At 49.0% G+C, this 26,163-nt stretch overlaps 1 protein-coding gene across 1 annotated transcript in view; it reads right to left on the bottom strand.

Moving 5' to 3' along the window:
• The window catches only part of LOC144762157 (uncharacterized), a 94,216-nt gene that overhangs the window by 44,651 nt on the left and 23,402 nt on the right, over nt 1-26,163 (bottom strand). Inside the window, exon 4 of the mRNA XM_078647313.1 lies at nt 18,293-18,440. The gene's annotated coding sequence lies outside the window, so the exon portion shown is untranslated. The remainder of the gene's footprint in view (nt 1-18,292; nt 18,441-26,163) is intronic.

The raw sequence follows: 26,163 nt of genomic DNA, 5'->3' as shown, positions 1-26,163 counted from the left end.
ACAAAGATGCTTTCAAATGCACAGGCAAACACACACAGATGCGCACACACGCCCAGGCGCGCACACAACCCATTAGTACACAATTTAACAAACTTATTTTGCAGCACATCGGGATGTACATGGCCCTTGGGATACAGAAACAGTGTCTATCAGGAAACAAGACATATTGGCTGACAGTAAAAACAAATGCTTTCAGTTACAACATCTTCTCGTCTTTCACAGGGGAGGGTCGAGGGGTCAGGGCTGCTCGGGTTATATTGTTGCCATCACCGAGACAGTTGTAACCTCAATGGACTGATGCGCAACTGAGTGCACCAGCAACAGCTCAGAACTTTCCACACGTGAACTCTCAGGCCAAGCACAAGATGAGAGCTTAAATGCTTGCGCTTGGACATCCCCTATTATTGTCACGTGATTATTCACGCAGGGTAACTAACGGTAATGGAGTCGTCGGCATTTCACTAGAGCAACGAGGATACAGCGGGGAGTTTGCAGAAGCGGTCCCGAGGGAGAGCAGTTACCGAGAAGGGTTTAGCGACGCTGCATAACTGGATGACACGGAAAATAAGCCTCATATCTCGAGTGCTGAGTTCTCAGAGGAAGCTCAACGTATACCGGGAAGTCCGTTTCAGATACCTTAGGACAACTGATTCAGATATTCACACGGCACAGAGACATAGTCTTTGCAACAGCGAATATTGCCCCTGAGGGAGGAACGAGCGTTCCGAAATGCAAAGTAACAACAAATAAAGCCGCCACTCCGAGCCCCCACAAACAGAATCACGAGAGTCCATATAAACAACCGCCGAAAGATGCGCAGCCCACACGAGGAATCAACACCAGCTAAACGACACAAGCGCACCGAACCGCAACACATGCCTTCGAAGCACAGGCCACATGCACACATCCCGTAGAAACAATCCTCGCGCACACGGCACATAAAACTTCAAGCAAACACAAAAAACAGTGTAGACATTAACACTGGTCCAGAAAAACACCAGCAAACACAGGCCGAAGAAGCCTGGAGCACACAGCTCACAGAAGCACAGCTATGCAGGAGTCCAGAAAATTTGAAGAAAACACAAACACAAGTCTGCACAAAACACACAGAATCACAACAAAAAACAAGCGGAAACACGAGCCCTTAGAAGCACAAGCCACATACACACAGTCCAAACAAGAGCTCACACAAAAAAAAGCAGCCGGTGGAAACACGAAAACGAATGATCACAAGTCCAAAGAACACCACAGAAACATGGGCCATGGGAATACAGGCCACAGGACAGCCAATGGAAACGATGCCCGTCATTATCACACTGACGTCCTATCCACTGAGCCACAAGGTCACAGAACCACTCGTCGAACAGAAGTTCAAAGACACAACCACACAGACCGTCAACCCACGAGACCACAAGCACAGAGGGTCGTTAAACCACACTCAACAGTGAAAGACACGCTCACAGAACCGAGCTGCGATCGATACACAAACTCACAAAACTCGGGGCTCTTCGAGCACAGTCCCAACGAGGCCGACGTGGCCATTGCCTGCAAGCACCGGGAATCAGGTGTCTTTAGGAACACAACCACAGCCAATCAGAGGCCCGCTGGCCCAGGCATGTATGAATGCACACAACGCGGACCCGCTAGCGCGCAATGCAAAAGAGCCACACGCCCGCAATCAAACAGAAACAGCAGACCCTCAACTCACTGCCCAACAGCACCACAGGAAAGCAGGACTAACAGCTACGAGCCAACAGAACCACCAGGACACAGGAAAGCAGGACTAACAGCTACGAGCCAACAGAACCACCAGGACACAGGAAAGCAGGACTAACAGCGCACGAGCCAACAGCACCACCGGGACACAGGAAAGCAGGACTAACAGCTACGAGCCAACAGAACCACCAGGACACAGGAAAGCAGGACTAACAGCTACGAGCCAACAGAACCACAACCGACAAACCAACAGACAATTTAACTCACAAGCTAACACAAGCAGACGCTCACTCAATCAGGTGAAAGGCACCTGACCCTTCCCCCATCACCAGAATCACTAGTCCACACTCCAATAGAACCACCAGACCGCAAGCCATCAAAACCACACGTTAAATCAGTAGTTTCAAGGGTTCAGACAGTTAACCAGACAGCAAAGTGTACAAAGGGTGAAAGGAGCGCTCAGCCCCTGGGTGGGACCGCAGCGCGTGGAGGCTGAACACACCCCTCCTGGAGGCAGTCTCTTGTGCTGACAGGGACGTGTGACAGATAGATACATTGTTTAAATATCCTGCATTGGTGTAAACACACACAGACAGGTTTAGATAAGATTGCATATGTATAGAGAGATTTACATTATATTTGTGTGTCTGTGTGTGTGCGCGCGTGTGGGGCGTGTTCTTAAATGCAATGATATCAAACTCTTATTTCACAGGGCGAGGATATTATTTCACAGCTGACTGTTACATTCGACGTCATCAGTGCCGGACCTATCCTCGGCGTGATTTGCATCCCTCCGGGGAGTTCGCCTCTGAGCACAGCAGTGTCTTCAGATGATGGAAGCCGCGGCCGCTCTACGGAGTGTTACCATTGCCCATTGTTTAGTCAACAATTAACAGTGAAAGGTTCGCAAAGCACCAGTCTTGTGATCCAGGCAGCGCCCGTCTTTAGCTCACACGTGAGGCCAGCTTCAATGAGCGCTCCATTCTACGGACTGTCAAGTATGGTTTTTAACAAAAGCAGTTGTTTCTTATTTTAAATTCTTCTTCTCTCGTTTGTACTACAGAAAAACAAATGTTTTTAGTAACAACAGCGTTTTCAAGCCTCGCTATTTATAAAGTACCAACACTTTTGGGCGGGAATGTACGGCCATCCTGCGTCTTAATCCAACATAGATAATATTACTTTATGTAGCGCTTCGTGAGCACTTCTGCCTTTTCTAAGCAGTGTAGACAGAAGGCGGCACCATTGCCCGAAATAATAGTACTCCCTTTAAGAAGGAGAGAAGCGTGACTTCTGGCAGGGTCCGAATTTTAACGGGGAGTTCACAACAACAGAGGTGAAATGGGGGCCGCCTTACTGGCAACAAGTGCAGAGAGAGTGAGAGAATGGGTGGGTGTGGGGCCGTATGTATGAGGAATATTCATGTAAATAATAATATAATAATTATTGTACGTCGTGATAATAATAAAAATACCTACAGTGGATGTTACACATGTAGCTCTGTATCACGTGATTCGTAAAGCGCTTCGTTTGCCGCTGAATGGAAGACCGGGCGCTATATCAAATAATCTAGCATGACATGACACCCCGAGATTTCTTAGGGCCCCGAAGCTCTGGTGTGTCGTTGTGAAGACGATGTTGCCAGCCCAGGTGAGTCTTGGACTCCGCACTGGCCCTGACCACACGCCCCGCGCATAGTGGGCCAGCATCACGCCCTTGGGATTGGTAAGGGGCTGTACCATGCTTCACGCGTGCTGCGCCCAGTCACACGTCTCACTAAGTCTAGGCGCACCTCACGTGCAATGGGCCCGTTCACACGCCTCAAGCTTATGGGGTGGCGGAACACACCTCACGCACATGGGCTAGTAACAGGCTTCACGAGCTGGACCTATTAACACACCTCACGCGCACTGGGCCGGTGACTGGCCTCACGCCCGTTGGGTCTGGCCTGCCTTTGGAGGGACGGGACCCATCTCTGCATGAACAGATACAACGTTTCCCAGGTCCCGGAGCAGCGCTAGTGTGCTTTACGCACCCGGGAGACGAGTCTGCTTCGCGGTGCATTTCCCATCTGAATGCCAAAGTGCCTTCCGGTGAAACTGATTTTCTCAGCGCTGTATCCATCGTGCGTGGTCAGCTTCAGAACTTGGAGGCTTATTTACAAGCTGGGGAGTAGAGACACAATGCGGGGTTCGGCAGCTCCAGCTTCCAGCAAGCGGGCGCGGGCGGCCGAGATCAACGGCCGGGGCCTGGACTTTGATTTGCGCATCCGCGGATCCAGACATAACGGGTTGAGGTGTCTCGAGCACGAATCATATGTTACCCTTCCGAATTCGTATATGCGTTAAAGACAGACGATGGCTGGAGGGCGCGAGGGGTGGGGGCGCTTCCGGCGGCTGTCGGCCGCAGAATGGCGAAAAACAAACACATAAAAAAAAACGAAACTCCGCCCACCGCCGCGATGACGATATCGCAGAGGCGGAGAGCGAAAAAATAGCGGGAACGCCCACGAATCTGGTCCGGCCATGACGGACAGATCTCTGTTCCAATGGCTAGCCTCCATTTATGGAGCTAGCCAATGGAACAGAGGGCGTATTCAAGTTCCCCATACTGAAAACTAAAGATTTCTCCTGACGGACAGATCTCTGTTCCAATGGCTAGCCTCCATTTATGGAGCTAGCCAATGGAACAGAGGGCGTATTCAAGTTCCGCATACTGAAAACTAAAGATTTCTCCTGGGGGAGGAGCTAAAGCTCCGTGCCCCAGGCGAAACCTAAAAATGAATATATGTTGACATCCTGAATAATTATTTCAATTTCCTGTTAGCGGCGGGAGGCAATCATTTTGTTTCGCCCACCTCGTTAGTCCACGCTGACCAGCTGTCCTGAGTGAGTGGCCTGTCTGGAGACCCGTTCGCTGCACAACGGGGTGACAGCGCTTGACTTAAACCACAAGCTCTGCAATATAATTGAATTAGCTGTGGCAAGGCCCATAATGCCTGAGCCACAGCACGGGCGGCCAGACGAGCCGGTGCGAGCAGCAGCAACCAGGCAAACGCCAGGAGTGAGGCCCGGGCCAGCGCCGCCCATAAACCAGTAGCCAGCCCCTCACAAACTCCCCACTGCCAGCAGGATGTAACCTCCCCCCGCAGCGCCATGGGTGGCCAGACTTATTACAACCCGACTGCCTAGCTCGGCCGTCTCATTGGGCACTCACCTCGTGAGATCAGGCAGCAGGCTGTCTGACTCAGAGCCGTAAGGAGGGATTAGGATACATTGTAGCAGAGCTGTGAGCCTGTCAGTCGGCCAGAGCTCAGCTTCGAGCACCCAAAGCCTGCGGGAGCAACTCGCGCAGGCCTGGGCGGCGCGCTGCCAGCCGCCACACTTTTAGGCAGCGCTTCAGCTGAGACACATTATGTGAAATGCATCATATGCGCGACAATGCATTTCAGTGCGGTGACGCGGAGCACCACACTGAAATGCATAAGTCTAACGCATGGGTACTCACAAACTTTCTCTCGGGGGCCAAATTTACAGTTTGGTTTGTGGCCGAGGGCCGCACTGGTGGGGGCGGGGTCAGTGGGGGAGAGGGGCGGGGCTAGAGCAAAAAAACATGTACCCATGAGATTGAACACAGGCCCCTGCAGCGGAAGCATTCGTCCACTGAGCCACCAGACTCAGCATACACACATCTTTCTCTGTCTGTCTGTCTCCCTCCCTCCCTCCCTTTCTCTATCTCTCTCTCTCTCCCTCCCTCTGTCTTTCTCCCTCACTCTCTGTCTCCGTCTCCCTCCCTCTGTCCGTCTACCTCCCTCTGTCTCCCTCCTCCCTCTGTCTGTTTCCGTCGACCTCCTTGTCTCCCTCTACCTGTCTCGCTTCCTCTGTCGCCCTCCCTCTGTCTCTGTCCCTCTGCCTCCCACCCTCTCTGCCTCCCTCCCTCTGTCTGCCTCTCCCCCGTCTCCCCCTGACTCCCTACCTCTCTCTGTCGGTCTCCCTCCCTCTGTCTGTTTCCGTCCCTCTGCCTCCCTCCCTCCCTCTATCTCCCTCCCTCCGTCTTCCTCTCTCTCTGTCTCCCTCCCTCTGTCTGTCTCCCTCCCTCTGTCTGTCTCCCTCCCTCTGTCTCCCTCTCTCTGTCTCCCTCTCTCTGTCTCCCTCCCTCTGTCTGTCTCCCTCCCTCTGTCTGTCTCCCTCCCTCTGTCTCCCTCTCTCTGTCTCCCTCTCTCTGTCTCCCTCTCTCTGTCTCCCTCTCTCTGTCTCCCTCTCTCTGTCTCCCTCTCTCTGTCTCCCTCTCTCCGTCTCCCTCTCTCCGTCTCCCTCTCTCCGTCTCCCTCTCCGTCTCCCTCTCTCCGTCTCCCTCTCCGTCTCCCTCTCTCCGTCTCCCTCTCTCCGTCTCCCTCTCTCCGTCTCCCTCTCTCCGTCTCCCTCTCTCCGTCTCCCTCTCCGTCTCCCTCTCTCCGTCTCCCTCTCTCCGTCTCCCTCTCTCCGTCTCCCTCTCCGTCTCCCTCTCCGTCTCCCTCTCCGTCTCCCTCTCCGTCTCCCTCTCCGTCTCCCTCTCCGTCTCCCTCTCCGTCTCCCTCTCCGTCTCCCTCTCCGTCTCTCTCTCCCTCTCCGTCTCCCTCTCCGTCTCCCTCTCCGTCTCCCTCTCTCCGTCTCCCTCTCTCCGTCTCCCTCTCCGTCTCCCTCTCTCCGTCTCCCTCTCTCCGTCTCCCTCTCTCCGTCTCCCTCTCCGTCTCCCTCTCCGTCTCCCTCTCCGTCTCCCTCTCCGTCTCCGTCTCTCTCTCCCTCTCCCTCTCCGTCTCCGTCTCCCTCTCCGTCTCCCTCTCCGTCTCCCTCTCCGTCTCCCTCTCCGTCTCCCTCTCCGTCTCTCTCTCCCTCTCCGTCTCCCTCTCCGTCTCCGTCTCCCTCTCCCTCTCCGTCTCCGTCTCCCTCTCCGTCTCCGTCTCCCTCTCCCTCTCCGTCTCCGTCTCCCTCTCCGTCTCCCTCTCCGTCTCCCTCTCCCTCTCCGTCTCCCTCCCTCTGTCTCCCTCTCTCTGTCTCCCTCTCTCCGTCTCCCTCTCTGTCTCCCTCTCTCTGTCTCCCTCTCTCTGTCTCCCTCTCTCTGTCTCCCTCTCTCCGTCTCCCTCTCTCCGTCTCCCTCTCTGTCTCCCTCTCTCTGTCTCCCTCTCCGTCTCCCTCTCTCCGTCTCCCTCTCCGTCTCCCTCTCTCCGTCTCCCTCTCTCCGTCTCCGTCTCCCTCTCCCTCTCCGTCTCCCTCTCCCTCTCCGTCTCCCTCTCCCTCTCCCTCTCCCTCTCCCTCTCCCTCTCCCTCTCCCTCTCCCTCTCCCTCTCCCTCTCCGTCTCCCTCTCCGTCTCCGTCTCCCTCTCCGTCTCCCTCTCCGTCTCCCTCTCCGTCTCCCTCTCCGTCTCCCTCTCCGTCTCCCTCTCCCTCTCTCTCTCCCTCTCCGTCTCCGTCTCCCTCTCCCTCTCCCTCTCCCTCTCCGTCTCCCTCTCCATCTCTGCCTCTATCTGTATGTCCCTGTCTCTGTCTGCTACTGTCTCTAACACTGCCTCTGTCTGTCTCCATCTCTCTGTCTCCCTTACTCTGTCTCTCCTTCTCCTTCTGTCCCTCTCACTCACTCACTCCCTCTGTCTGTCTGTCTCTCCCTCTCTCTCCCTCCCTCTGTCTGCCTCCCCCTGTCTCCCTCTCTCTGTCTCGGTCTCTTTCCCTCTGCCTCCCTCTCTCTCCATCTCTCTGTCTCCTTCCCTCTGTCTCCCTCTCTCTCTGTCTCCCTCCCTCTGTCTCCCTCCCTCTCTCTCCCTCCCTCTGTCTCCCTCCCTCTGTCTCCCTCCCTCTGTCTCCCTCCCTCTGTCTCCCTCTATCTGTCTCCCTCCATCTGTCTCCCTCCATCTGTCTCCCTCCATCTGTCTCCCTCCATCTGTCTCTCCCTCTGTCACCTCACCCAAGCTTCCCGGGCACACAAAAAGCCTCACCCCAGTACTTCACATGTCTTTAAAAGACCATTTACTTATTAATGAGACTTTGTTCTGAATCGCCCGGCCCCCATAGAGCAGAGTGTCTCGGAGTCCGCGCTGCTGCGGTGGGGTTTGCTGACACCCTTTAATTTTTTTTATTTTAAAAACACAGGTACAATGTCTGCAAGGTCCGTGGGCTGCCAAGGAAGGCTTGCCGGCCGTACTATGAGTACCCTTGGTCTAACGCCTGATGTATGGTACTCGGCAGGACTGCTTCTGAAATATACTGCAGTCCTGTCAAGTATCACGCAACATCCGTGACTCTAACGCATTTCAGTGTGGTGATCCACATCACCGCACTGAAATGCATTGTCACGCATTTTAATGCCTGCCACTCGCTGTCTCAATCAGCTACCAGCGCTGAACAGGCTGCTAGCGCGCGCGCCCACGCCAGTGACAACCTGTGCGCCGGCGGCGGGCTCTGCAGCTCCCCACTGCTGTTTAGTGCCTCATTGTAAATATGTTTTAGCCCTGCTGGCTCCATTCATTGAAACGCCCGCCCCGGCGTAGATGTCATGTCACTGACTCACTGCCCAATAGTACGGAGACCCGGGCAGTGGTTACGTCGTGGCTGTGACCTCACGTCCTAGTCTGGAAGGACGTGAGGTCGGATATTCAAGAAGCTGTGGAACCCGACTGAGTGAGTGGTGTGCTGTCCGCGTCCTGCGGCATTATACTCAGTGCGCTGCCAGTGCCTGCTCATATTTACTGGTGGAATGGACGGCAGAGCATCACTCAGCATCATGGCCGTGCCCGAGTCGAGGCGGGCGCTCAGCGGGGAGCTGTGCTGCGACCGGTGGTGCGGACCGAACTCGCGCTCAGACAGATTAGACAGCATGTATAGAGGCGGACTGTTTCTTGACAGTACGGGCGAGAAGATATGCCGTAAGTCTGTTTTAACAAGCATTTACAATGCAATGGTCTCGGCATCATTAAAGGTAGAGCTATTGGCATTGCTCATGACATTTCTTTTTTTTCTTTAAATCATAAATAAATGCCATTGTCATTTACATTGCCAATACACAGCACTCTGCACCTGCACTCACTACTCTGCACTGCACTCACTACTCTGCACTCACTACTCTGCACTCGCTACTCTGCGCTCTGCACTCGCTACTCTGCGCTCTGCACTCGCTACTCTGTGCTCTGCACTCGCTACTCTGTGCTCTGCACTCGCTACTCTGTGCTCTGTGCTCTGCACTCGCTACTCTGCGCTCTGCACTCGCTACTCTGCGCTCTGCACTCGCTACTCTGCGCTCTGCACTCGCTACTCTGTGCTCTGCACTCGCTACTCTGTGCTCTGTGCTCTGCACTCGCTACTCTGCGCTCTGCACTCGCTACTCTGCGCTCTGCACTCGCTACTCTGCGCTCTGCACTCGCTACTCTGCACTCACTGCACTGCACTCACTACTCTGCACTGCACTCACTACTCTTCACTGCACTCACTACTCTGCACTGCACTCACTACTCTGCACTGCACTCACTACTCTGCACTGCACTCACTACTCTGCACTGCACTCACTACTCTGCACTGCACTCACTACTCTGCACTGCACTCACTACTCTGCACTGCACTCACTACTCTGCACTGCACTCACTACTCTGCACTCACTACTCTGCACTCACTACTCTGCACTGCACTCACTACTCTGCACTGCACTCACTACTCTGCACTCACTACTCTGCTCTGCACTCACTACTCTGCACACTGCACTCACTACTCTGCACACTGCACTCACTACTCTGCACACTGCACTCACTACTCTGCACTCAATACTCTACTCTGCACTCACTACTCTGCACTCACTACTCTGCACTCACTACTCTGCACTCACTACTCTGCACTCACTACTCTGCACTCACTACTCTGCACTCACTACTCTGCACTCACTACTCTGCACTGCACTCACTACTCTGCACTCACTACTCTGCACTGCACTCACTACTCTGCACTGCACTCACTACTCTGCACTGCACTCACTACTCTGCACTGCACTCACTACTCTGCACTGCACTCACTACTCACCACTGCACTCACTACTCTGCACTGCACTCACTACTCTGCACTGCACTCACTACTCTGCACTCACTACTCTGCACTCACTACTCTGCACTCACTACTCTGCACTCACTACTCTGCACTCACTACTCTGCACTCACTACACTGCACTCACTACACTGCACTCACTACACTGCACTCACTACTCTGCACTCACTACTCTGCACTCACTACTCTGCACTCACTACTCTGCACTGCACTCACTACTCTGCACTCACTACTCTGCACTGCACTCACTACTCTGCACTGCACTCTCTGCACTGCGCTCACTACTCTGCACTCACTACTCTGCACTGCACTGCACTCACTACTCTGCACTGCACTGCACTCACTACTCTGCACTGCACTCACTACTCTGCACTCACACTCTGCACTCACACTCTGCCAAGAAGCGACGTGGCCGCCCCCCACGTGGGGTGCCGAGGCCATGGCAGCCTCCTCTGGCGTTGGTAGGACGATCAAGGCACCCCACGGGACAGGTATTTCACAGCCCAAGACGGGAGGTCGGCAGCTCTTTGCACACACACCTGGGAAATGGAGTTTCCTCGTTCAATAGGCAAAGATACAGGACTCCACGGGGTGAAACATGGTAAATAAGTCTGAAAGTGCTCGCTCATACACACAAGAAACAGGAGTTAAGTACCACATAATCTCTGAGGAATCGGTGCAAGAACTTACTGGATGCCGTTCAAAACCCTCTAAATGATGTCGGCGTCCATCATCGGTGCAAGAACTTACTGGATGCCGTTCAAAACCCTCTAAATGATGTCGGCGTCCATTCCCCCCTCCCTCCCTCCCCATTTTCAATAAAGCCACGGATAGGGTCAAGAAAAAACACCCTCTGAGATGGAGACGTACACAAACACCAGCCGGATAACAAATTCAATTTTATAACGCTATAGTAAAGTTCCCGCCTGCACGGCTAATTCAGTGGCGGAGTTCCGAGAACTTAACACTGGGGAAATCCATTTTTGCGAAAATAATGGCACCTTAGAAGCTGCCCCACAACAATAGGAAGATAAACAACACGGATGAACAAAAATGCAACCTAATAATCAAGCATATACTCATGCGCCCTCCATCCCTCCCTAAATATACATCCCTTTAAGCGCGTGGAAAAATAACGCCGGGCACATAAACAGTAACATCCTGGACATAACTGCAACCAGTTTATGGAAACAGACCCACGGCTGTGAATCTCAAGAAAAGTTCAGGTGACCCCGTTTTCTGATCTTCGTAAATATAATTAAAGTACTTTTTGTGGCATTAATAAAGACTTATTTGTATAACATTTCCACTGCGCTGCAATTACCGAGACCTAATAAAAGGGGCCGGGCGCACACAAAGTGGCAATCGAAGTGTCACGGCATTTAGCAATAGAATGTCACTAATGATTTAACTGAAAACAAACAAAATGTCACATGTAGGTAATGTGAAAAGTTAGCAGCTACATAATCGAATCGAGTTCGCGCTGTACAAAGCTGCAAAAGAAAACAAAATAGCCATAGCGTACCATCAAATCTAATTTCCGTAAACATGGAGGTTCGGTTAGAAACAGCCGGGAGTCTGGACGCTAACATGGTGCAGCAGGAACAAGAAGCCGCACCGCTGCCGGCCGCGTTACGTGCGAAAATAGAACAGAATCGGCAGCGAGCGCTCATTCTCCGCCAGGCCCGGCTCTCCAGCCGGCCATACCCTGGCGCTTCAGAAGGTGAGAGCTCCGCCGTGAAAGCAAGGGTCTACGATTGTCAAGTAGCAGTTTCCTTGGCTGGCAGCAGTGATAGGGGAGACTTGCGTGCGCTCTAAATAGTTACAAGTCACTCCTTGTTGTTTTATGTATTGCTAGGGCTACGCACGAGCATAGTTATGAAGCAAGAAACAACGGAATAAAATAAGCATTGACAAAATCCGCAGTAACAGTTGAGTCAACTGAAGTTGCATGCTGCAAACAGTACATAACCTACCTCTGTGAGGTCTCGAGAATGCAATCATTTTGAATCTGAAATGACGTTTTACCCAATGTTTACAGCATAGTGGGTTTTGATGAATATGTTTTACTGTTATTGTTGGCGCATCCACGACTCTGGGTGCTATCTTCACACACAGAGACTGCTAGGTGGAGGAGGCTGCGACTTCTTGGGGCGGCTGTTGTTGTGAAATGGCCTAAAGAAAAGCGCCGCCATTTTCAGATTCGGGGGCGTGTTTTTTGCGCCCTGAGTGACAGACGACGTCACAGGGCTAAAGAATGCAAAAAATCACGCCCCCGAATCCGAAAAAGACGGAGCTTCTTTGGAGGGACGGCTCTCTCCTCCAATGGCTGGCCTCCTTTTAGGAAGCCAGCCAATGGTGGAGAGACAGAGCAGGGAGGCGGGTTCTGAAGCCAGACTAGAGGACATTAATTCTCCGGACCGGAAGCTGCTTCGCAGCTTAACGGTCCCTCGACCTAAAAATGACAAACAGTTTCTCTTTGCTACACATGCAGTTCTCTTAGTTGTTTGACTTGTGAAAGTAAGTTAATTGTGTAGCTGCGCCGGTGCGCCAGTCCCCAGGACCGCTCACATTACTGGTATGATATTTTGAAACCATACAGCCTGCCTGGCTGTGACCGCGATGTGTCTCACACAGCCTCTAGTGAGGCTTGCCCAGCAATCATGCTGTCTTGACACTGCTAACTATGGTGGCCGGAGTCCGCCCATAATTCAGGGTATCCGTACAAGGCAGCTGAGCTCTCTGTTAGGGCTGCCAACATCCTGTTATAGAGTCCTATGGTTCTGTAGTCTAAAGGCAAGTCTCTATTTGGTGTTAGCAGAGCCATGTGACCTGCTTTCTAGATGTAGGCTTTTTTATTTTTTTCTACTGGTGACATCTGAGGCTGATAGTAGTAACTTCACAAGTCTTACTTTCCTGCTAACAGCATTCGCTTATGAATAAGGTGGCCCCTGCAGTAGCAGCTTTACTTACTCAGTTCATCCAACTCCAAGTGATAAACATGTTTCCATCGCATTCATTTTTGCATGACCTCGTCTTGGACAACAAACACCACCTGGTAAAAGTGATTTGTGTTATTCTCCTTGCGTCACCATGCTCCTTATCTTTTATTTTTTCCCAATTGGCAACTGCCCTGCCTGGTCAATGTGATAACAAACAGTAGCCTCTGCTCCTCCTTGGTGAGAGGGGGTGGAAGGAAGAATGTGGGTAGAGTAACAAACTGCACCAGATGTAAAGGGGCCACCATCTGAGGGAGAAAACCCTTGCTAGGCTAACGTGAGGGTGACAAGCACCAGACCCCATAGACGTGCCTTCAGAGAACCTTCACAGCATCTACGGAAATCCAGATGGTATCCGATGGTGGCTACAATCACTGCTGGAGAGCTCCAATGTGCCAGCATGCGTAAGTGACCAGCAAAATGCAGGAAACCTCCAACCTAGCAGGCAAACAACCATTAGTACTGAAACTTGAGCTCCCTCCTGAAACTTCAGAATCATATACCAAAGGTTGCGTACCTATGAGGAGAAGGGATTGTTCTAAACAGGCCTGCATCCATACGACTATGAGCAGGTGGTGCCAAGATGGTTAGACAAGTTGATTGGGATGCTCAGGCCGAACAGCTGGGGTGCTGTGGCCTCCAGGTGGTCCAACATCAGCCGTGGTGGGCCTGCCTTGAGTGAGGTATGGGAACACCGGGACCCCCAACCTGCAGAGTTACGCTGCAGCACCAGGAAGACTTGAGGTGCCAGTATCAGTCCAAAATGGAGGACCATGAACTGGTAGTTGGCTGAACCTACCACAAAATGCAGGTAAGTTTATGAGAACTGCAGGATTTGTAATTGAAAATATGCATTCTGTAAATCAAGGGACACCATCCAGTCCTCCGCTTCCAGTGCCGAAAGCACCTGTGTTAGGAACATAATCTAGAATTTTTTTTTTAGTTATATAGTAAATATGTACTAAGGAAGTTAAAACACAACATAGAGCTCTTGGGAACCTGGGTCTACAGTGCATAGAACCGCAGCCCAATTTCTTGTTCTGCTACCACCTTCACTGCTCCTTTTTTGCAACAGGGCTACTACCTCCTGTTACAGGATTCAAAGATAATCCTCCAAATAAAGTCACAGGGTAAGGGGGGGATCTTGGGAGGTGCCTATTGGAAGCACATGCCCATTTTATACGATCTGCAAAACCCTTTGTCTGATGAAATGGCCTTCTACGCATGTAGAAAGGAAGACCTATATTAACCATCAGGCCGAAGGATCCTGTAAGAAGAAACTAATACAGCTTTACAGGTGGCCTGGGGGAGGGAGGAGAAGGTGGTTTACTGGGCCTGTCTGCCTTTCCTTTACCTCTGCCTCTATACTGCCACCGTTTCGGCTGCTGGGTGGGTTGGCAAGGTTGATGCTGGTAAAACGCTAAGTCCTTCAACAAGCCTTAAAACGTCCTGAACTGCCTATGGTCTCGGGATGTGACTGCAGACCCACAGATCCGCTGGCAGCTCTTCCCATCTTGAATCTCTCCAAGTGAGAGTCATCAAATGGCATGTACATTAGACTCTCTAGCACTTAACCAGAATATCCAGCCGGACGTAGCCATATATGCCTCCTCATGACTACGGAGGAACCATGGCCTTGGCCACAGAGTCCACTGCATCCAGGCCGGTCCTGATGGTCTGTCTGGAGGTATCCTGGCTATCCCTCACCCCTCAGAAAATTAAATGGGCAGGTAAGCTAGGAACCACCATGTTTGCCACTGCCAATAATGGCTGGCTTTATCTTGCAAACAGACTAGTGACATTCATGGACCATAGAGCTAAACTCCCTGCAAAGAAACCTTTATTTCCCTTTTCCTCCAATTTCTTAGATTTTGATAATGATGAAACATTCACAGAAAGCAGCACTGGAACCGCAAAAAAAGGAACTGACTACAGGACGCATAGATGGGCCTACATGGCTCTAATAGCATCACACCTGCACCATTTCCAGTGCCGAGATAGAGCGATCCCCTCAGAGTGGCACGGAAGAGCTTCCAGCTCCAGTCTGGCACATGGGGATTTTTTTTAAAGAAGAGGAATCTGAAGGTAGAAGATTCCATTACAAACAAGCATTTACAATGCAATGGTTTCGCCTTTGGAAAAGTTAGAGTTATTGGCATTGTAAATGACAAAATTTGTATTTATGTGTTGGTTTTGAAAACAGATAAATAAATGGCATTGTCATTTACATTGCCATTAGCTTAATCTCTGCAGTCACTCTGCACTCTCTAGCACTCTCCACTCCCTCTGCACTCTCCACTCCCTCTGCACTCTCCACTCCCTATGCACTCCCTCTCCACTCTGCACTCCCTATGCACTCTGCACTCACTACTCTACTCACTCACTACTCTGCTCACTCACTACTCTGCTCACTCACTACTCTGCTCACTCACTACTCTGCACACTCACTATGCACTCTGCACACTCACTTTGCACTCTGCACACTCACTTTGCACTCTGCACACTCACTTTGCACTCTGCACACTCACTTTGCACTCTGCACACTCACTTTGCACTCTGCACACTCACTTTGCACTCTGCACACTCACTTTGCACTCTGCACTCACACTCTGCACTCAATTTTATCAAATACCGAGGAGAGGGGACTGCCTGGAGTGTGCTTATGTGGAGAGAGAGGCCGCCTGTGAGTTAAAACACCCCGTCATTTCTGCTCCACGTAGCCTGGGTGCATTCTCCAGGGCTCCCGTGACTGACATAGGGGAACTAGGTATGAAGCATCCACTCAGTACACAGGGCAGGCTGCATCTGAAGCGGATGATTAAAGTCCGTGAAAAAAAAGATGTAAGTAAATGAGGAAGTGAATTTACACAGGGCACCAGTGCACTGCACACGAACGGTTGATGTACTCACCTCATTTTTAAGCTCTATCAATTCACTTTGTGGTCTGTGGTTACGGTTCAAAATAATGCACAAACAGGATGTCAGGGAAGCCCTTTGTCTGATGATACCCTACGAACGGCGGTCTCGGAGCAGGGATAGTCACAGCTGGGCAGAGCAGAATTCAACCAGTAACTCGTAAGTCTTACTCAGCCCCCAGCTTGGCCTGCAACGTTCAGTATAATAATTGGAAATGTACTTCCTAGTACTTCACTTCACACATTCTCTCTCTGCAGGTACAAGTCTTATTGGACAGATCCGAGCCCGTATCTTCTCCACTGTTTAAGGACTCCCGGTCGTCAAAGAATGTTTCACTTAATATTTTGAAAGGGGCTCTTCTCTTTACTCTCACTTACTTCTTCCTCATCTCTCTTCTAAACTCCACACCCAAAACACACAATGTTCTGCTCTCCGAACTTCCTCACAGCGACAACACTCTTTCTTAAAAGGGCAACGGCAGTCCTGCTCTTTTAAAGCGGCGATAGGAGTTAGAGGAAGGAGGATTGTTTGGAGAGAGAGAACGTTCCAGGATGTCACTCAAAATCCAATGATAATTAAATAACAATGGAGGTGGGCGAGCCAACGAATTAACTGTGAGAGCTGAGCATAGGTTCTTTTATATTAACTGTTGTATGCGTAGCTGCTAATTCCTTCACTGGCCGGGCCGTGGTTCTATTCACTCTTGGGATGAACCAAGACCCTGGATTTACTCGGATTGCCTTGTGCAGCCCTGTCAAGTGTCACGCTTTCCAGGTTAAACTACCACCTTTTTATAATATTTCTGCATCCCCGACAGGGACTACAAATTACCACGCAATTTCGTTGCACTTACCAGAGTCGGCAAAGTTGTCTGAGAAAATACAATAAAGCAGATGGTCGCGCACATTCCGCCCTATAGTTTATAGGAGAGAGGGTCCGTCTGCCCATAAAAAAAGCCTATATATAGGCTCTGTTGAATTCAAAGTGAAAGTTACTTTCTAAACGAGTGAGATCTTTGCAAAAAAAGAATTAAATAAATAGAAATATTCACATATTTTAAGATCATTTGTTCTGAGGATGGGGAACATATGTCTGTGTGAATAACTTAATTAATGATGTGGGTGAAGAGTTCCGATCTCAACCCTACGAAATGGACGCCAGGAGGCTCGCACGCTCTTATGAATGTGACTAATGCCTTTGGCCACCTCTGCTTTACAGGAGGACAATTTGCATTCTGCCCATTGACGCATCTCTTATCTTTTTAATTTACCAAGAACGGACTCCAAAGTCCCGGAATGTTCGGGTCAGTGAAAGGACATTGTTAACTGACCTTGCATATGTACTGCAGAAGCATCATGACTGTTTAAGGCAGAAATAACGAGGCAGTTCACGCATCTCCCCGTCTCTCGGCTGGTGCAGCGCCCAGAATCTCTGCACTAGTAGTAAGGCACTCTTACCCGCTGTACTTTGCAACTGGAACGATGGTCCGCAGCGGCTGGACAACTCCCCCTTCAGCGCCACGGGAGAAGTTGGCCAGGGCTCTCTCCAGCTGCTGGATGAGTTCAGGAAATCTTAAAAACTCCTCGACGACTTCTGCCGCTATGAAAGCCGGGCGCGCGCTCATGGTGGCAGGGTTCACAGCTGAAGAGGGCTCGTGCTGCAGGTCCTGCTGCAGTACAGGCGAGCGGTCAGCGAGGTTCGGCCACGCCTCCTCCTGTGCTCGGGCAAAACGAATCATCCAATCGGGACCCCAGTTCTGGTGGGTAGAAGCCTTTCCAGGCAAAAGGGTGCCTTGCAACTCACAACACGATACAGCCCAGGCTTGTGGCATGTGTGTGCTCTGCCTCTGCCAAAAGTGCATTTAAAGGTTGGCGGATGTCACCGCCTGATGCGTGACAGGGCAAATTTACAATGAACTGAGCTTAGAGGTCGCCTCCTGGAATTTTTTAGGCCTTAGTTACTTAAAGTGAAACTACAAGACAACAAGCACCTACGAGGACAGGGGGGGGGGGGGCGGGAGAGGACACGAACGGCGGGAGAGGACACGGACGGCGGGAGGGAGACGGGAAACGTGCACAGGACAGCGAGGGGAGGGGGGACGGCGGGAGGAGGGACACGGAGGAAGGCAGGACAGCAGCAAGCACGGCCCGGCCGGACCAGATTCGGGGGCGTTCCCGGCTTTTGGCTGACGTAGCATGACGTAGCCAAAAGCCAAAGATTCTCGGGAACGCCCCCGAATCTGGTCCGGCCATGACGGACGCCTCTCTGTTCCAATGGCTAGCCTCCATTTATGGAGCTAGCCAATGAAATAGAGGGGCGTATTCAAGGCACCCTTACTAGAAACTACAGATTTCTCTGGAGGCGGAGCTTACGCTCCGTTCCCCAGCGAAACCTAAAAACTGGTTACGGTTGAACAGTAAGAAAAACAGAAATCCTGCTACTGGTGTCCATCGCCCCCTCTGCCTGTGCTTATCTTGGACAAAGCTACTAAAATCATTCCTCATTCTAGTTCAAAAGTCTGCAATCCTGGTAAGTTATTCGACAGTGAGCATTCACTCTACAAGTTTGACTTCTACCACCTACTTAGGCAAAAGAGTGTCTTACCTCTCTGTTCACCATTAACACAGGATGTATTTATTTCCTGTCCAGATCATTGCAACAAATACTATATTGATCTCCAAGTCCAGAGAGTGCAGGATGATGGCACTTAACTTCCACACTGTGTATGCTCTGAGGTTTCTCCACTGGTTGCCTGTGAAGCAAAGAACAAATGTTAAACTGTTCCTTGTCATTCAAAGCTTTACATTACGTATCGCTGGACTACCCAACCAAACTGTTTGCCCATAAACTTACAACTGAACATTAAGGTCCGCTAATCGCAACCTGAGAGCTTCCCCCCATGGTGTGGAGGTCATTACTATTGTTGCAGGGTTTCTGTACTCACACAGAACTGTGCACAGAGGAGTGGAACCTCGGCAAATTAGGATGTCCCAAAACTTACCTTAGCAACCAACTCACCCCTTACCTAGCTAGCTACAGTGTCTCATTGGACATATCAAACACCCAATGTTTAGACAAACCAGAACATGAACTTACAGTACCTCAGGGTACGTGGGACTCATGAACACTCTTTCGTTATATTATCATTACAAACCAGAACATGGAGTAAAGAAGACACATGTGCATTTGAAATGTTTATTTACTAATGCCGTCTTCTCAGGCGCAGTATCTTTGATAATACAAGTATACTTATTATCAGTAGCAAAATTATCAGCATAGTTACTAAGACATAAAAAGCGAATGGTGACAGCATGTTAACATGCTGTAATGAATAAGAGTTAACAACACTTATATCTCACCCTCCCTATCACATATATTATATTATTATCTAAGAAGGTCTCTTTGGGTTGTTTTAGGGCGGGCCCATACCTTAGTGTCCTAGCATGAAGGAATCACATCAGCATACACCAGCTCTCTCTGCTTGTGCACCGCATCAAGTGTGTTAACAATTCTCGTGCAAAGCAATATCAATCCCGCCTCAAGCCCAAGTTGGCAAAGCCTGCACTTGTGTTATGACTATGAAGGCGTGGAGATCAGACCTCATAACAATTCCATATCGTGTTGCTCCTGAAACTTCAGCACTCTCCGTGCAGACATGTTTTATTAAACAAAGCAGATATCAGAGCAATAACATATTATTCTCACATTCACCACGGCAAACCACTAGGTTGAAAGCTAAGTCAACAATTAAGGGTCGTGTGCAGAAGTTGCAAGAAAGGAAAAATGGCGTTTAAATCTGAAATGTACCTATGCTAACTTAACACGAAATATGGATATATAGGAGCTATACAACACCCCCCCATGATCCGAGAACGGACTAAATAAGGTAACAGAAGTGCCATCACATGAGAGCAGAATCCATTTAAAAACGAGCATGAATAAAAATTCAATTATAAAAACTAATGCTAAAAAATAGCCCACAAATATAATGTGGCTCAAGCCAATAGGCAAGCAAAAATAAAATGTCTTGACCAAAAGTCAATAAAATCAAGGAAATGCTATCAATCAGCATGCCAATCTGAGGCAGTGTCTATGATAAGACCGTATACGAAAAGTAAGCTGCAACAGCCTCAAGGAGGAAGTCACTGTCCTCATCCGAAAACAGTTCAGCCATCCAGTTTAAAAGATGAAAGGAACATACGTGATCTTCCAGCACCGGATCCTCTATAACCATCAGAGGACAGCTCGGTGGGTTTTCAAGAAAACTTTGTTCCAAGAAATTTCGCGCTGCCGACAACACATCCCAGGGACCCATTAGTCCATGTGCCACCGCCAAGGCCATAATCCTTTCGTCAGAACAAACCAACTCGTGAGCAATGATAGGACTCATCAGTTGATCAAAATCGACGTCAGAAGATGCTGGTCCGCAGAGACACAAATCAATGGCCCAAAGGAAATCACAGGTCAGGCAGCGAAATACAGGCTGGACACAGGTGAAATAGGAGAACCGAAAAGATAATCCAAACGCCGTGCTTAGAGTCGCCAACGGCAGTGTGCCATAATAATCAAGCATGCGGTTGCGAAACCGCGTCAGTAGTAGCCGTGCGTGGTCTTGCACAGGAAGGGCATCCATATTTAAAAAGGCAGAAAACCACCAAGGCGCCAGCCGCTAATGCAAGCAAAAACGGGAACCCTCCAAATAAGGATGAAAAAATAGAATGGAAGAAAGCAGGGATGACTCCAAAAATCTTCTCAAAGGAAGACACGAGACCACCGCTAACAACTTTAAAAAAATGTGCTAGGCCCGTTGTGGAGGATGCGTTAAAGATAGAACGGACCATGGCTCCGAAATGCAAGGGCAAATCAGTGTTTAAAAGAGCCTGAACCTCCGTACGGGTGTTAGCAATGTGAAGCACGAAAGTTTCACGGGCCGAGCTCAAGGCCACCTCTTTCTGGGACAATAGAGCTCTTATTCTAGCCATGCCGCTGAATTCTGCTCCCAAGGTCGGTATCTGTGGCCAAATGGAAGACTCCCTATGTTCACGTGTGGGAGGATAAAGAACATTTCTGCAGCAAATAACTCGCTCACTAACTGTTACTATGAAAGCTATACCTTTAATTAAACCACAACAGTTTTCATTATTGAGCATTAAATAACTACCATTCTCTAACAATTTAAACGTGGGGATGATAGCAGGAACTGGCGTGCCCTGTAAAACGCAAGCCATATTCGGTCTGTCCTTATTACATGAACCGTGTAACTGTATGTGTCTGCACATTAAGGAATGATCTGGAGTCTCAGTACACTCATCCCCTGTTAGATAAACTTCTTGGTCATCCTTGAAGCATCTGTATGTGTATGGGAGTGACCAGACCTCATGAAGAAAACCGCTACCTAAGGGTTCAAAACGACCTATTGGCACATATTTCATACAATTTGAAAACTTATATAAAGCAAAAGGCAGCGTTATTAAACCGTGGATAAGCCACGTAGCAGCAGTGGTCTCTGCCACAGAGAAAGGTAAAGATTCCAATCTTTCAATATGGAGCATAGAAAAGGAAGCATCACGCATTGAAAGCAAGCGTTGTTTGTCAGTCAAATTAAACGGTGCAAATAAAGAGGAAACGTTCATGTATCCCCAGGGAACTTTACCCATTTTTAGAGTCTGTAGTGTCCACGCAAACTGCATGATTGAACGTAATTGATTTTGACCATGGTATAATACAGACACTTCATCATGCACAATATCAACAACAGACGACACAATATTATCTAATGTGTAAATTCTAGAGGAAAGCACGTTAATGCTATTGTCAACCACTGCAAGCACTTTTTCAAGATTTGCCTGATCAATGGCCCTAAGGCGTGAAGCAGCCTCAATCTGTGAGAGTTTCCAAATTTCATTGTAAACCCCATATAACCATCTTTTCGACCTGCCACTAGCCGGGCCTTTAATGAAATCATTCAAATCCACGTCTGCATTCAGTTTGGAAAGGTGATATTTAACCGCAGGTAAAGTTGAATGTTTCAGCCAAGCTTGACACAACTTGCCAACAGAGTAAGAGGTGACAGTATGACTCAAATCAAAACGGGGATCAGATCTAACAGTCTTAAAACCGTCAGTTATATTTAAAAATCTTTTTTGGCAAGAATCAGCACTACGGTGCCAAAGCAGCCAACCCTTGGGATTCATACTGGAAATGTTAAAGGAGGAATTCAGAAGCAGAGCCTGTATATCTCTAATGGACAATTTAGTAAAATTACTCCAATTCTCATATTCCTCCAACTCCGGGAAAGACGGGGTGTTTAACCTTTTAGATGTAGCCAATCCAAAGCACGTGGTCTGGGAAATGGTTTCATTCAAAAACCACATATGATTTGGGATGAGACATGCACGGTGCAAAGCCTCAGTGCCTTGTACCTGCCAGGCCCTTGAGCCCCAAACTGATTTAAGGTCTATGGTATCCTTCCACAACTCATACCCTCCAGTAACTAATTCATCCAGGAAGGCCTTTGAATACAACAATTTCGTATTTGTAAGTCGAACCTTGGACAGTGGCTGTTTGTTAAATTTAAAATAAAATGACTCGGGATTGGACTGATTAAAGTCAGTGAAATAAGTATATTTTTTAAGAAACGTTTCTGAACTCCCTTGTGTTGGTGCTGGGCAATGTTCCCACTGAGTAAAATTAACCGCATCCCTTCGGGAAGATGTCTTGTGTAAGAAGTGATTGCCATAATGTTGGTAACAGAACAATTCACCATAATTAGCAGATTCTAAATATAAATCCTCAGCATCAAAAGCAGCATAATATTTCAAATCAGAAAACAAACTTTCCACTGCATTAACATCCCAATCATCAGAACGAATGTTTTGTTTCACCACATCCCCCATATTAACTCTCAGTACATTAGGGACATTAACGACTTCCGTTGGACCATGAATCTGAAAACGAACTGCATCCCACGCGATTCCATCCAGAACAGGCCATGCTGTGATGTTAACCAAAGTCAAGTCTCTTTTTAATCTGTGTGTAGAATGTGAAGAGGAAAGCGGGGCCAAAGTTCCATTCAAATGAGTAATGCAAGTTCTCTCCTCGACATAGTGTCCATTCATAATCCGAAAAAAATAAAACACAAAACCAATTGACATAAAAAGGTAAACTGAAAAAAGGACCAGCCAAATGTATATCCAAGGAGGTATCAAAAAATGTTTTTTAAACAGGCTGGCATATACTGCAATTTTAGAGGGTTTTTTCGAGGCAAGGGAAGCAGAGTCAAATGAAAATCTGGATTCCGTGGCTAAGCGAGCTTGCAGGTCGGGCATGGACAAATCAGTGGGGTATGTATAGTCTGTCTCATCAAGGTTAGTTCCTGGTAAATTATTCAATAATGGACTGGAAACAGCAGGTAAGTCTATGGCCACCTCAGGTTCATCATTAGAAGCAGTGGGCATAATTGAATTTCTCACAATGGAAGGACAGGAAACAGCCGGTGTCATGCTAAGAAGAATCGGCCACTCTGTGTATCTTGACATTGTCAATAGAAATAAACCTGTTTTCCTTACGACCTGGGAGTGGTGGTAAAATGACTGTTCTTGTGCCCTTCACTCCAAGCACTGGGACCGGAGCTCGATAGGAGGGACCAAACTCTTTCTTGTTGTCGATCTTCTCTCGAACCAGTTCTCCAACTTGGGGTAGCCAGCCAACTACCGGGATCTGCAACGCATCATCCGATGTGGAGGGCAAATGTTCCTTTGCAAGAGTGTCTCTCGTCTTTTGTAGATTCTGTAAAATATTGCAATGTTCATCTGCGTCAAAGGAAGTGGCGCGAACCACCGAGTCTAGACCGTCAAGGTCAGGGACGAACATCTTGATGCCAAAGAGCATTTCGTATGGGGTCCGCCCACCCAGAGACCTTCTAGGGAGATTATTAAGAGCACGCTGCACACCATAGAGGTGGGCCAGCCAGTTTCTGCCAGTGCCTATAACTCGGGCTGTCAAAGATTGCTTTAAATCACGGTTCATTCGTTCAACTACACTATTACCCTCGGGTCTGTAGGGTGACGAAAACTTGACTTGGACCCCCATCGAAGTCATGGCATCCTTATACGCCTTAGAGGCGAAAGCCGGACCCTGATCCGAATGGAAGGTACCACAGGCAAAAATCCCTATAAAGATACGCAAATCTCTGATGACAGTCCGGGAATCAGCGCTGCGATGTGGCCATAACCACACAAAGCGTGTGCATGAGTCAACTGCTACTAAGATGTATTTATACGCAGTATCAGATGAAAATGGACCGCAGTGATCTAAATAAACACAGCCTAGTGGTTTATTAGAAATGTACAACTGAGTCTGAGGCGGACGCGTAGCAGTTGAAGGTTTAATCTGCTGGCATATGTCACAAAGGAGGACATAATCACGCGTCTGTTTGTACAGTCCCCGCCACCAGAAACGTTGTTGCAATTGCGTTACAGTGGCTGAGACGCCCGCATGCGCAGACGCCACACCTTCATGAGCCGCTGTAATCAAGTCTGTTCTGCGATCCGAGTTGGGAATCAGCCGTTCCCCAACATCAGGAATTGTCACAAAAGGAACCTTTTCGGGACTTAAGTGGTATTTATACTTCGAAGGGAATCCCGAAGGATGTTTACTTCCCTTCTCAGAGGCAGCAACCGCTGCCAAGATGTCGCTATCAATCTTGGTTTTAGACCTAGTAACTGCTGCAACTAAGTATGTAGATACTGCTGATTTCGCCGCTTCATCAGCAAGCGAGTTGCCAAGAGCGTGTACTCCCACGCGCTGATGACCGAGAGTATGAATCACAAAAACGAGTGGCAACTTAGCCTTAAGCTCTGCCACTCGAACCCAGATCATTTTATGTTTTATTGTGCTACCCTTGGAATCACGAAAGTCATTTTGAATCCAAAAGAACAAGTTTTCATTGTAAGACTGGACACAGTAGTAAGAATCACTTACAATTAGAGTAGTAACACTGGGATTTGCGTACTCCAAAGCTAGTAATAGAGCACGAAGCTCTGCCAATTGTGCGGTGCAATCGCCCAGGGGCAACGTGTGTACCTCCCTGGAAATGAACTCATCATTCAACATAGCACCGACCACAATGGCGCATGCGGAAACGTAGGCATGTTTAGAGCCATGCGCAACCTGCGCCGACCCATCAGTGTAAATGATGCAATGGAAGTCTTCCAAAGGTCGCATCGCCAGAGGAGCAGGATGAACGAATTCATACTGCAAGTACTCCTGCGACCGTAAGGAAGCGTCAAAAATAAACATGACATCTGCGGATGACAATGACGCAGCCCACTGAATCCACCGAGGGTGCAAAGCTTTTGAATTTGGTACACTGGCTTTCGTGACTGCCTCCAAATGAGGACAGGGTGTTACCACTAGCATGCGTTTCCCCTGTGACAGAGCACGTTCTTTTAGAATTGCCATCTGTACAGCAGTTAAAACCTTTTCTATGGTGGGAAACCGCATCTCAGCCGAGGTGTACAAGTGTGACTTGTAAGCAATAGGTACTGTGTCACCTTCATTAAAAGTGAGGTAGGTGAAACCCACCGTCCCAGGAATTATTCTTATTACCAGGTTGGTGTGGTTATCACGAGTCAGTAAATATTTAGAAGCGAGCAGATCAGCCTGCAAAGATTGCAAAATGGCTGAATGCTCAGGCAGCCAGCATGATTTTGAGAAAGTTGGTTGTATCAAAGCATACAGAGGTTTGACACGCTGGGCATATTCCGGAATGTATGTTCTGCCGAAATTCAAAAAGCCCAGTAAGGATTGTAATTTTTTCAGTGTTGTTGGTGCGCGCAATTGTGCGCACTTCTCCAAGAAGTGAGGAGCTAAACCTCTACCTTCATTGTTGAGCTCATAGCCCAAAAACAACACTGTGTGTTCAGCAATGTGCGATTTTGCAAAGTTGAATTTGTAACCCATGTCAGCGAAGTTGCAAACAAGAGAATTTACACGACACAGATGCTCCCAAATATCGTCGTCTGTGAGATATATGTCATCCACATACGAAAAAGCATCCGGGTCGAGAGCCTCCAGGATAGAGACAATTCGAGCGGTAAATACACCAGGACTATTCTTGTAGCCCATTGGAAGACGCCGAAATTGCTTTTGGACTCCAGCGCTTGTAAAACTGGTCCATTGGGAGCTAAAGCTGTCCAATCTGTGGGCATAAAAACCATTGGATATGTCAAGCGTTGTCTTGAAACGCTTACGCACAAGACTATCCACAAGGGCAGAGCCGTGAGTATTCTGTACTGCACAGTTACGGCAATGCGAGTTCAAATGCCGGTAATCCAAAACCAAACGATATGATCCGTCAGGTTTATTCACAGTAAAAAGGGGATTATTCATTGGTGACACACACGTTTCAATAACTCCCTGATATTCCAATTGTTCAAGGATTTCCGCGACGGAAGATTTTGCTTCACGCCGGA

Source organism: Lissotriton helveticus, chromosome 6 (genome assembly GCF_964261635.1).
Source record: "Lissotriton helveticus chromosome 6, aLisHel1.1, whole genome shotgun sequence".
Classification (NCBI taxonomy): domain Eukaryota; kingdom Metazoa; phylum Chordata; class Amphibia; order Caudata; family Salamandridae; genus Lissotriton; species Lissotriton helveticus.
Note: the sequence above shows the minus strand (reverse complement) of the source record. Positions and strands in the feature narration are given on the sequence as shown.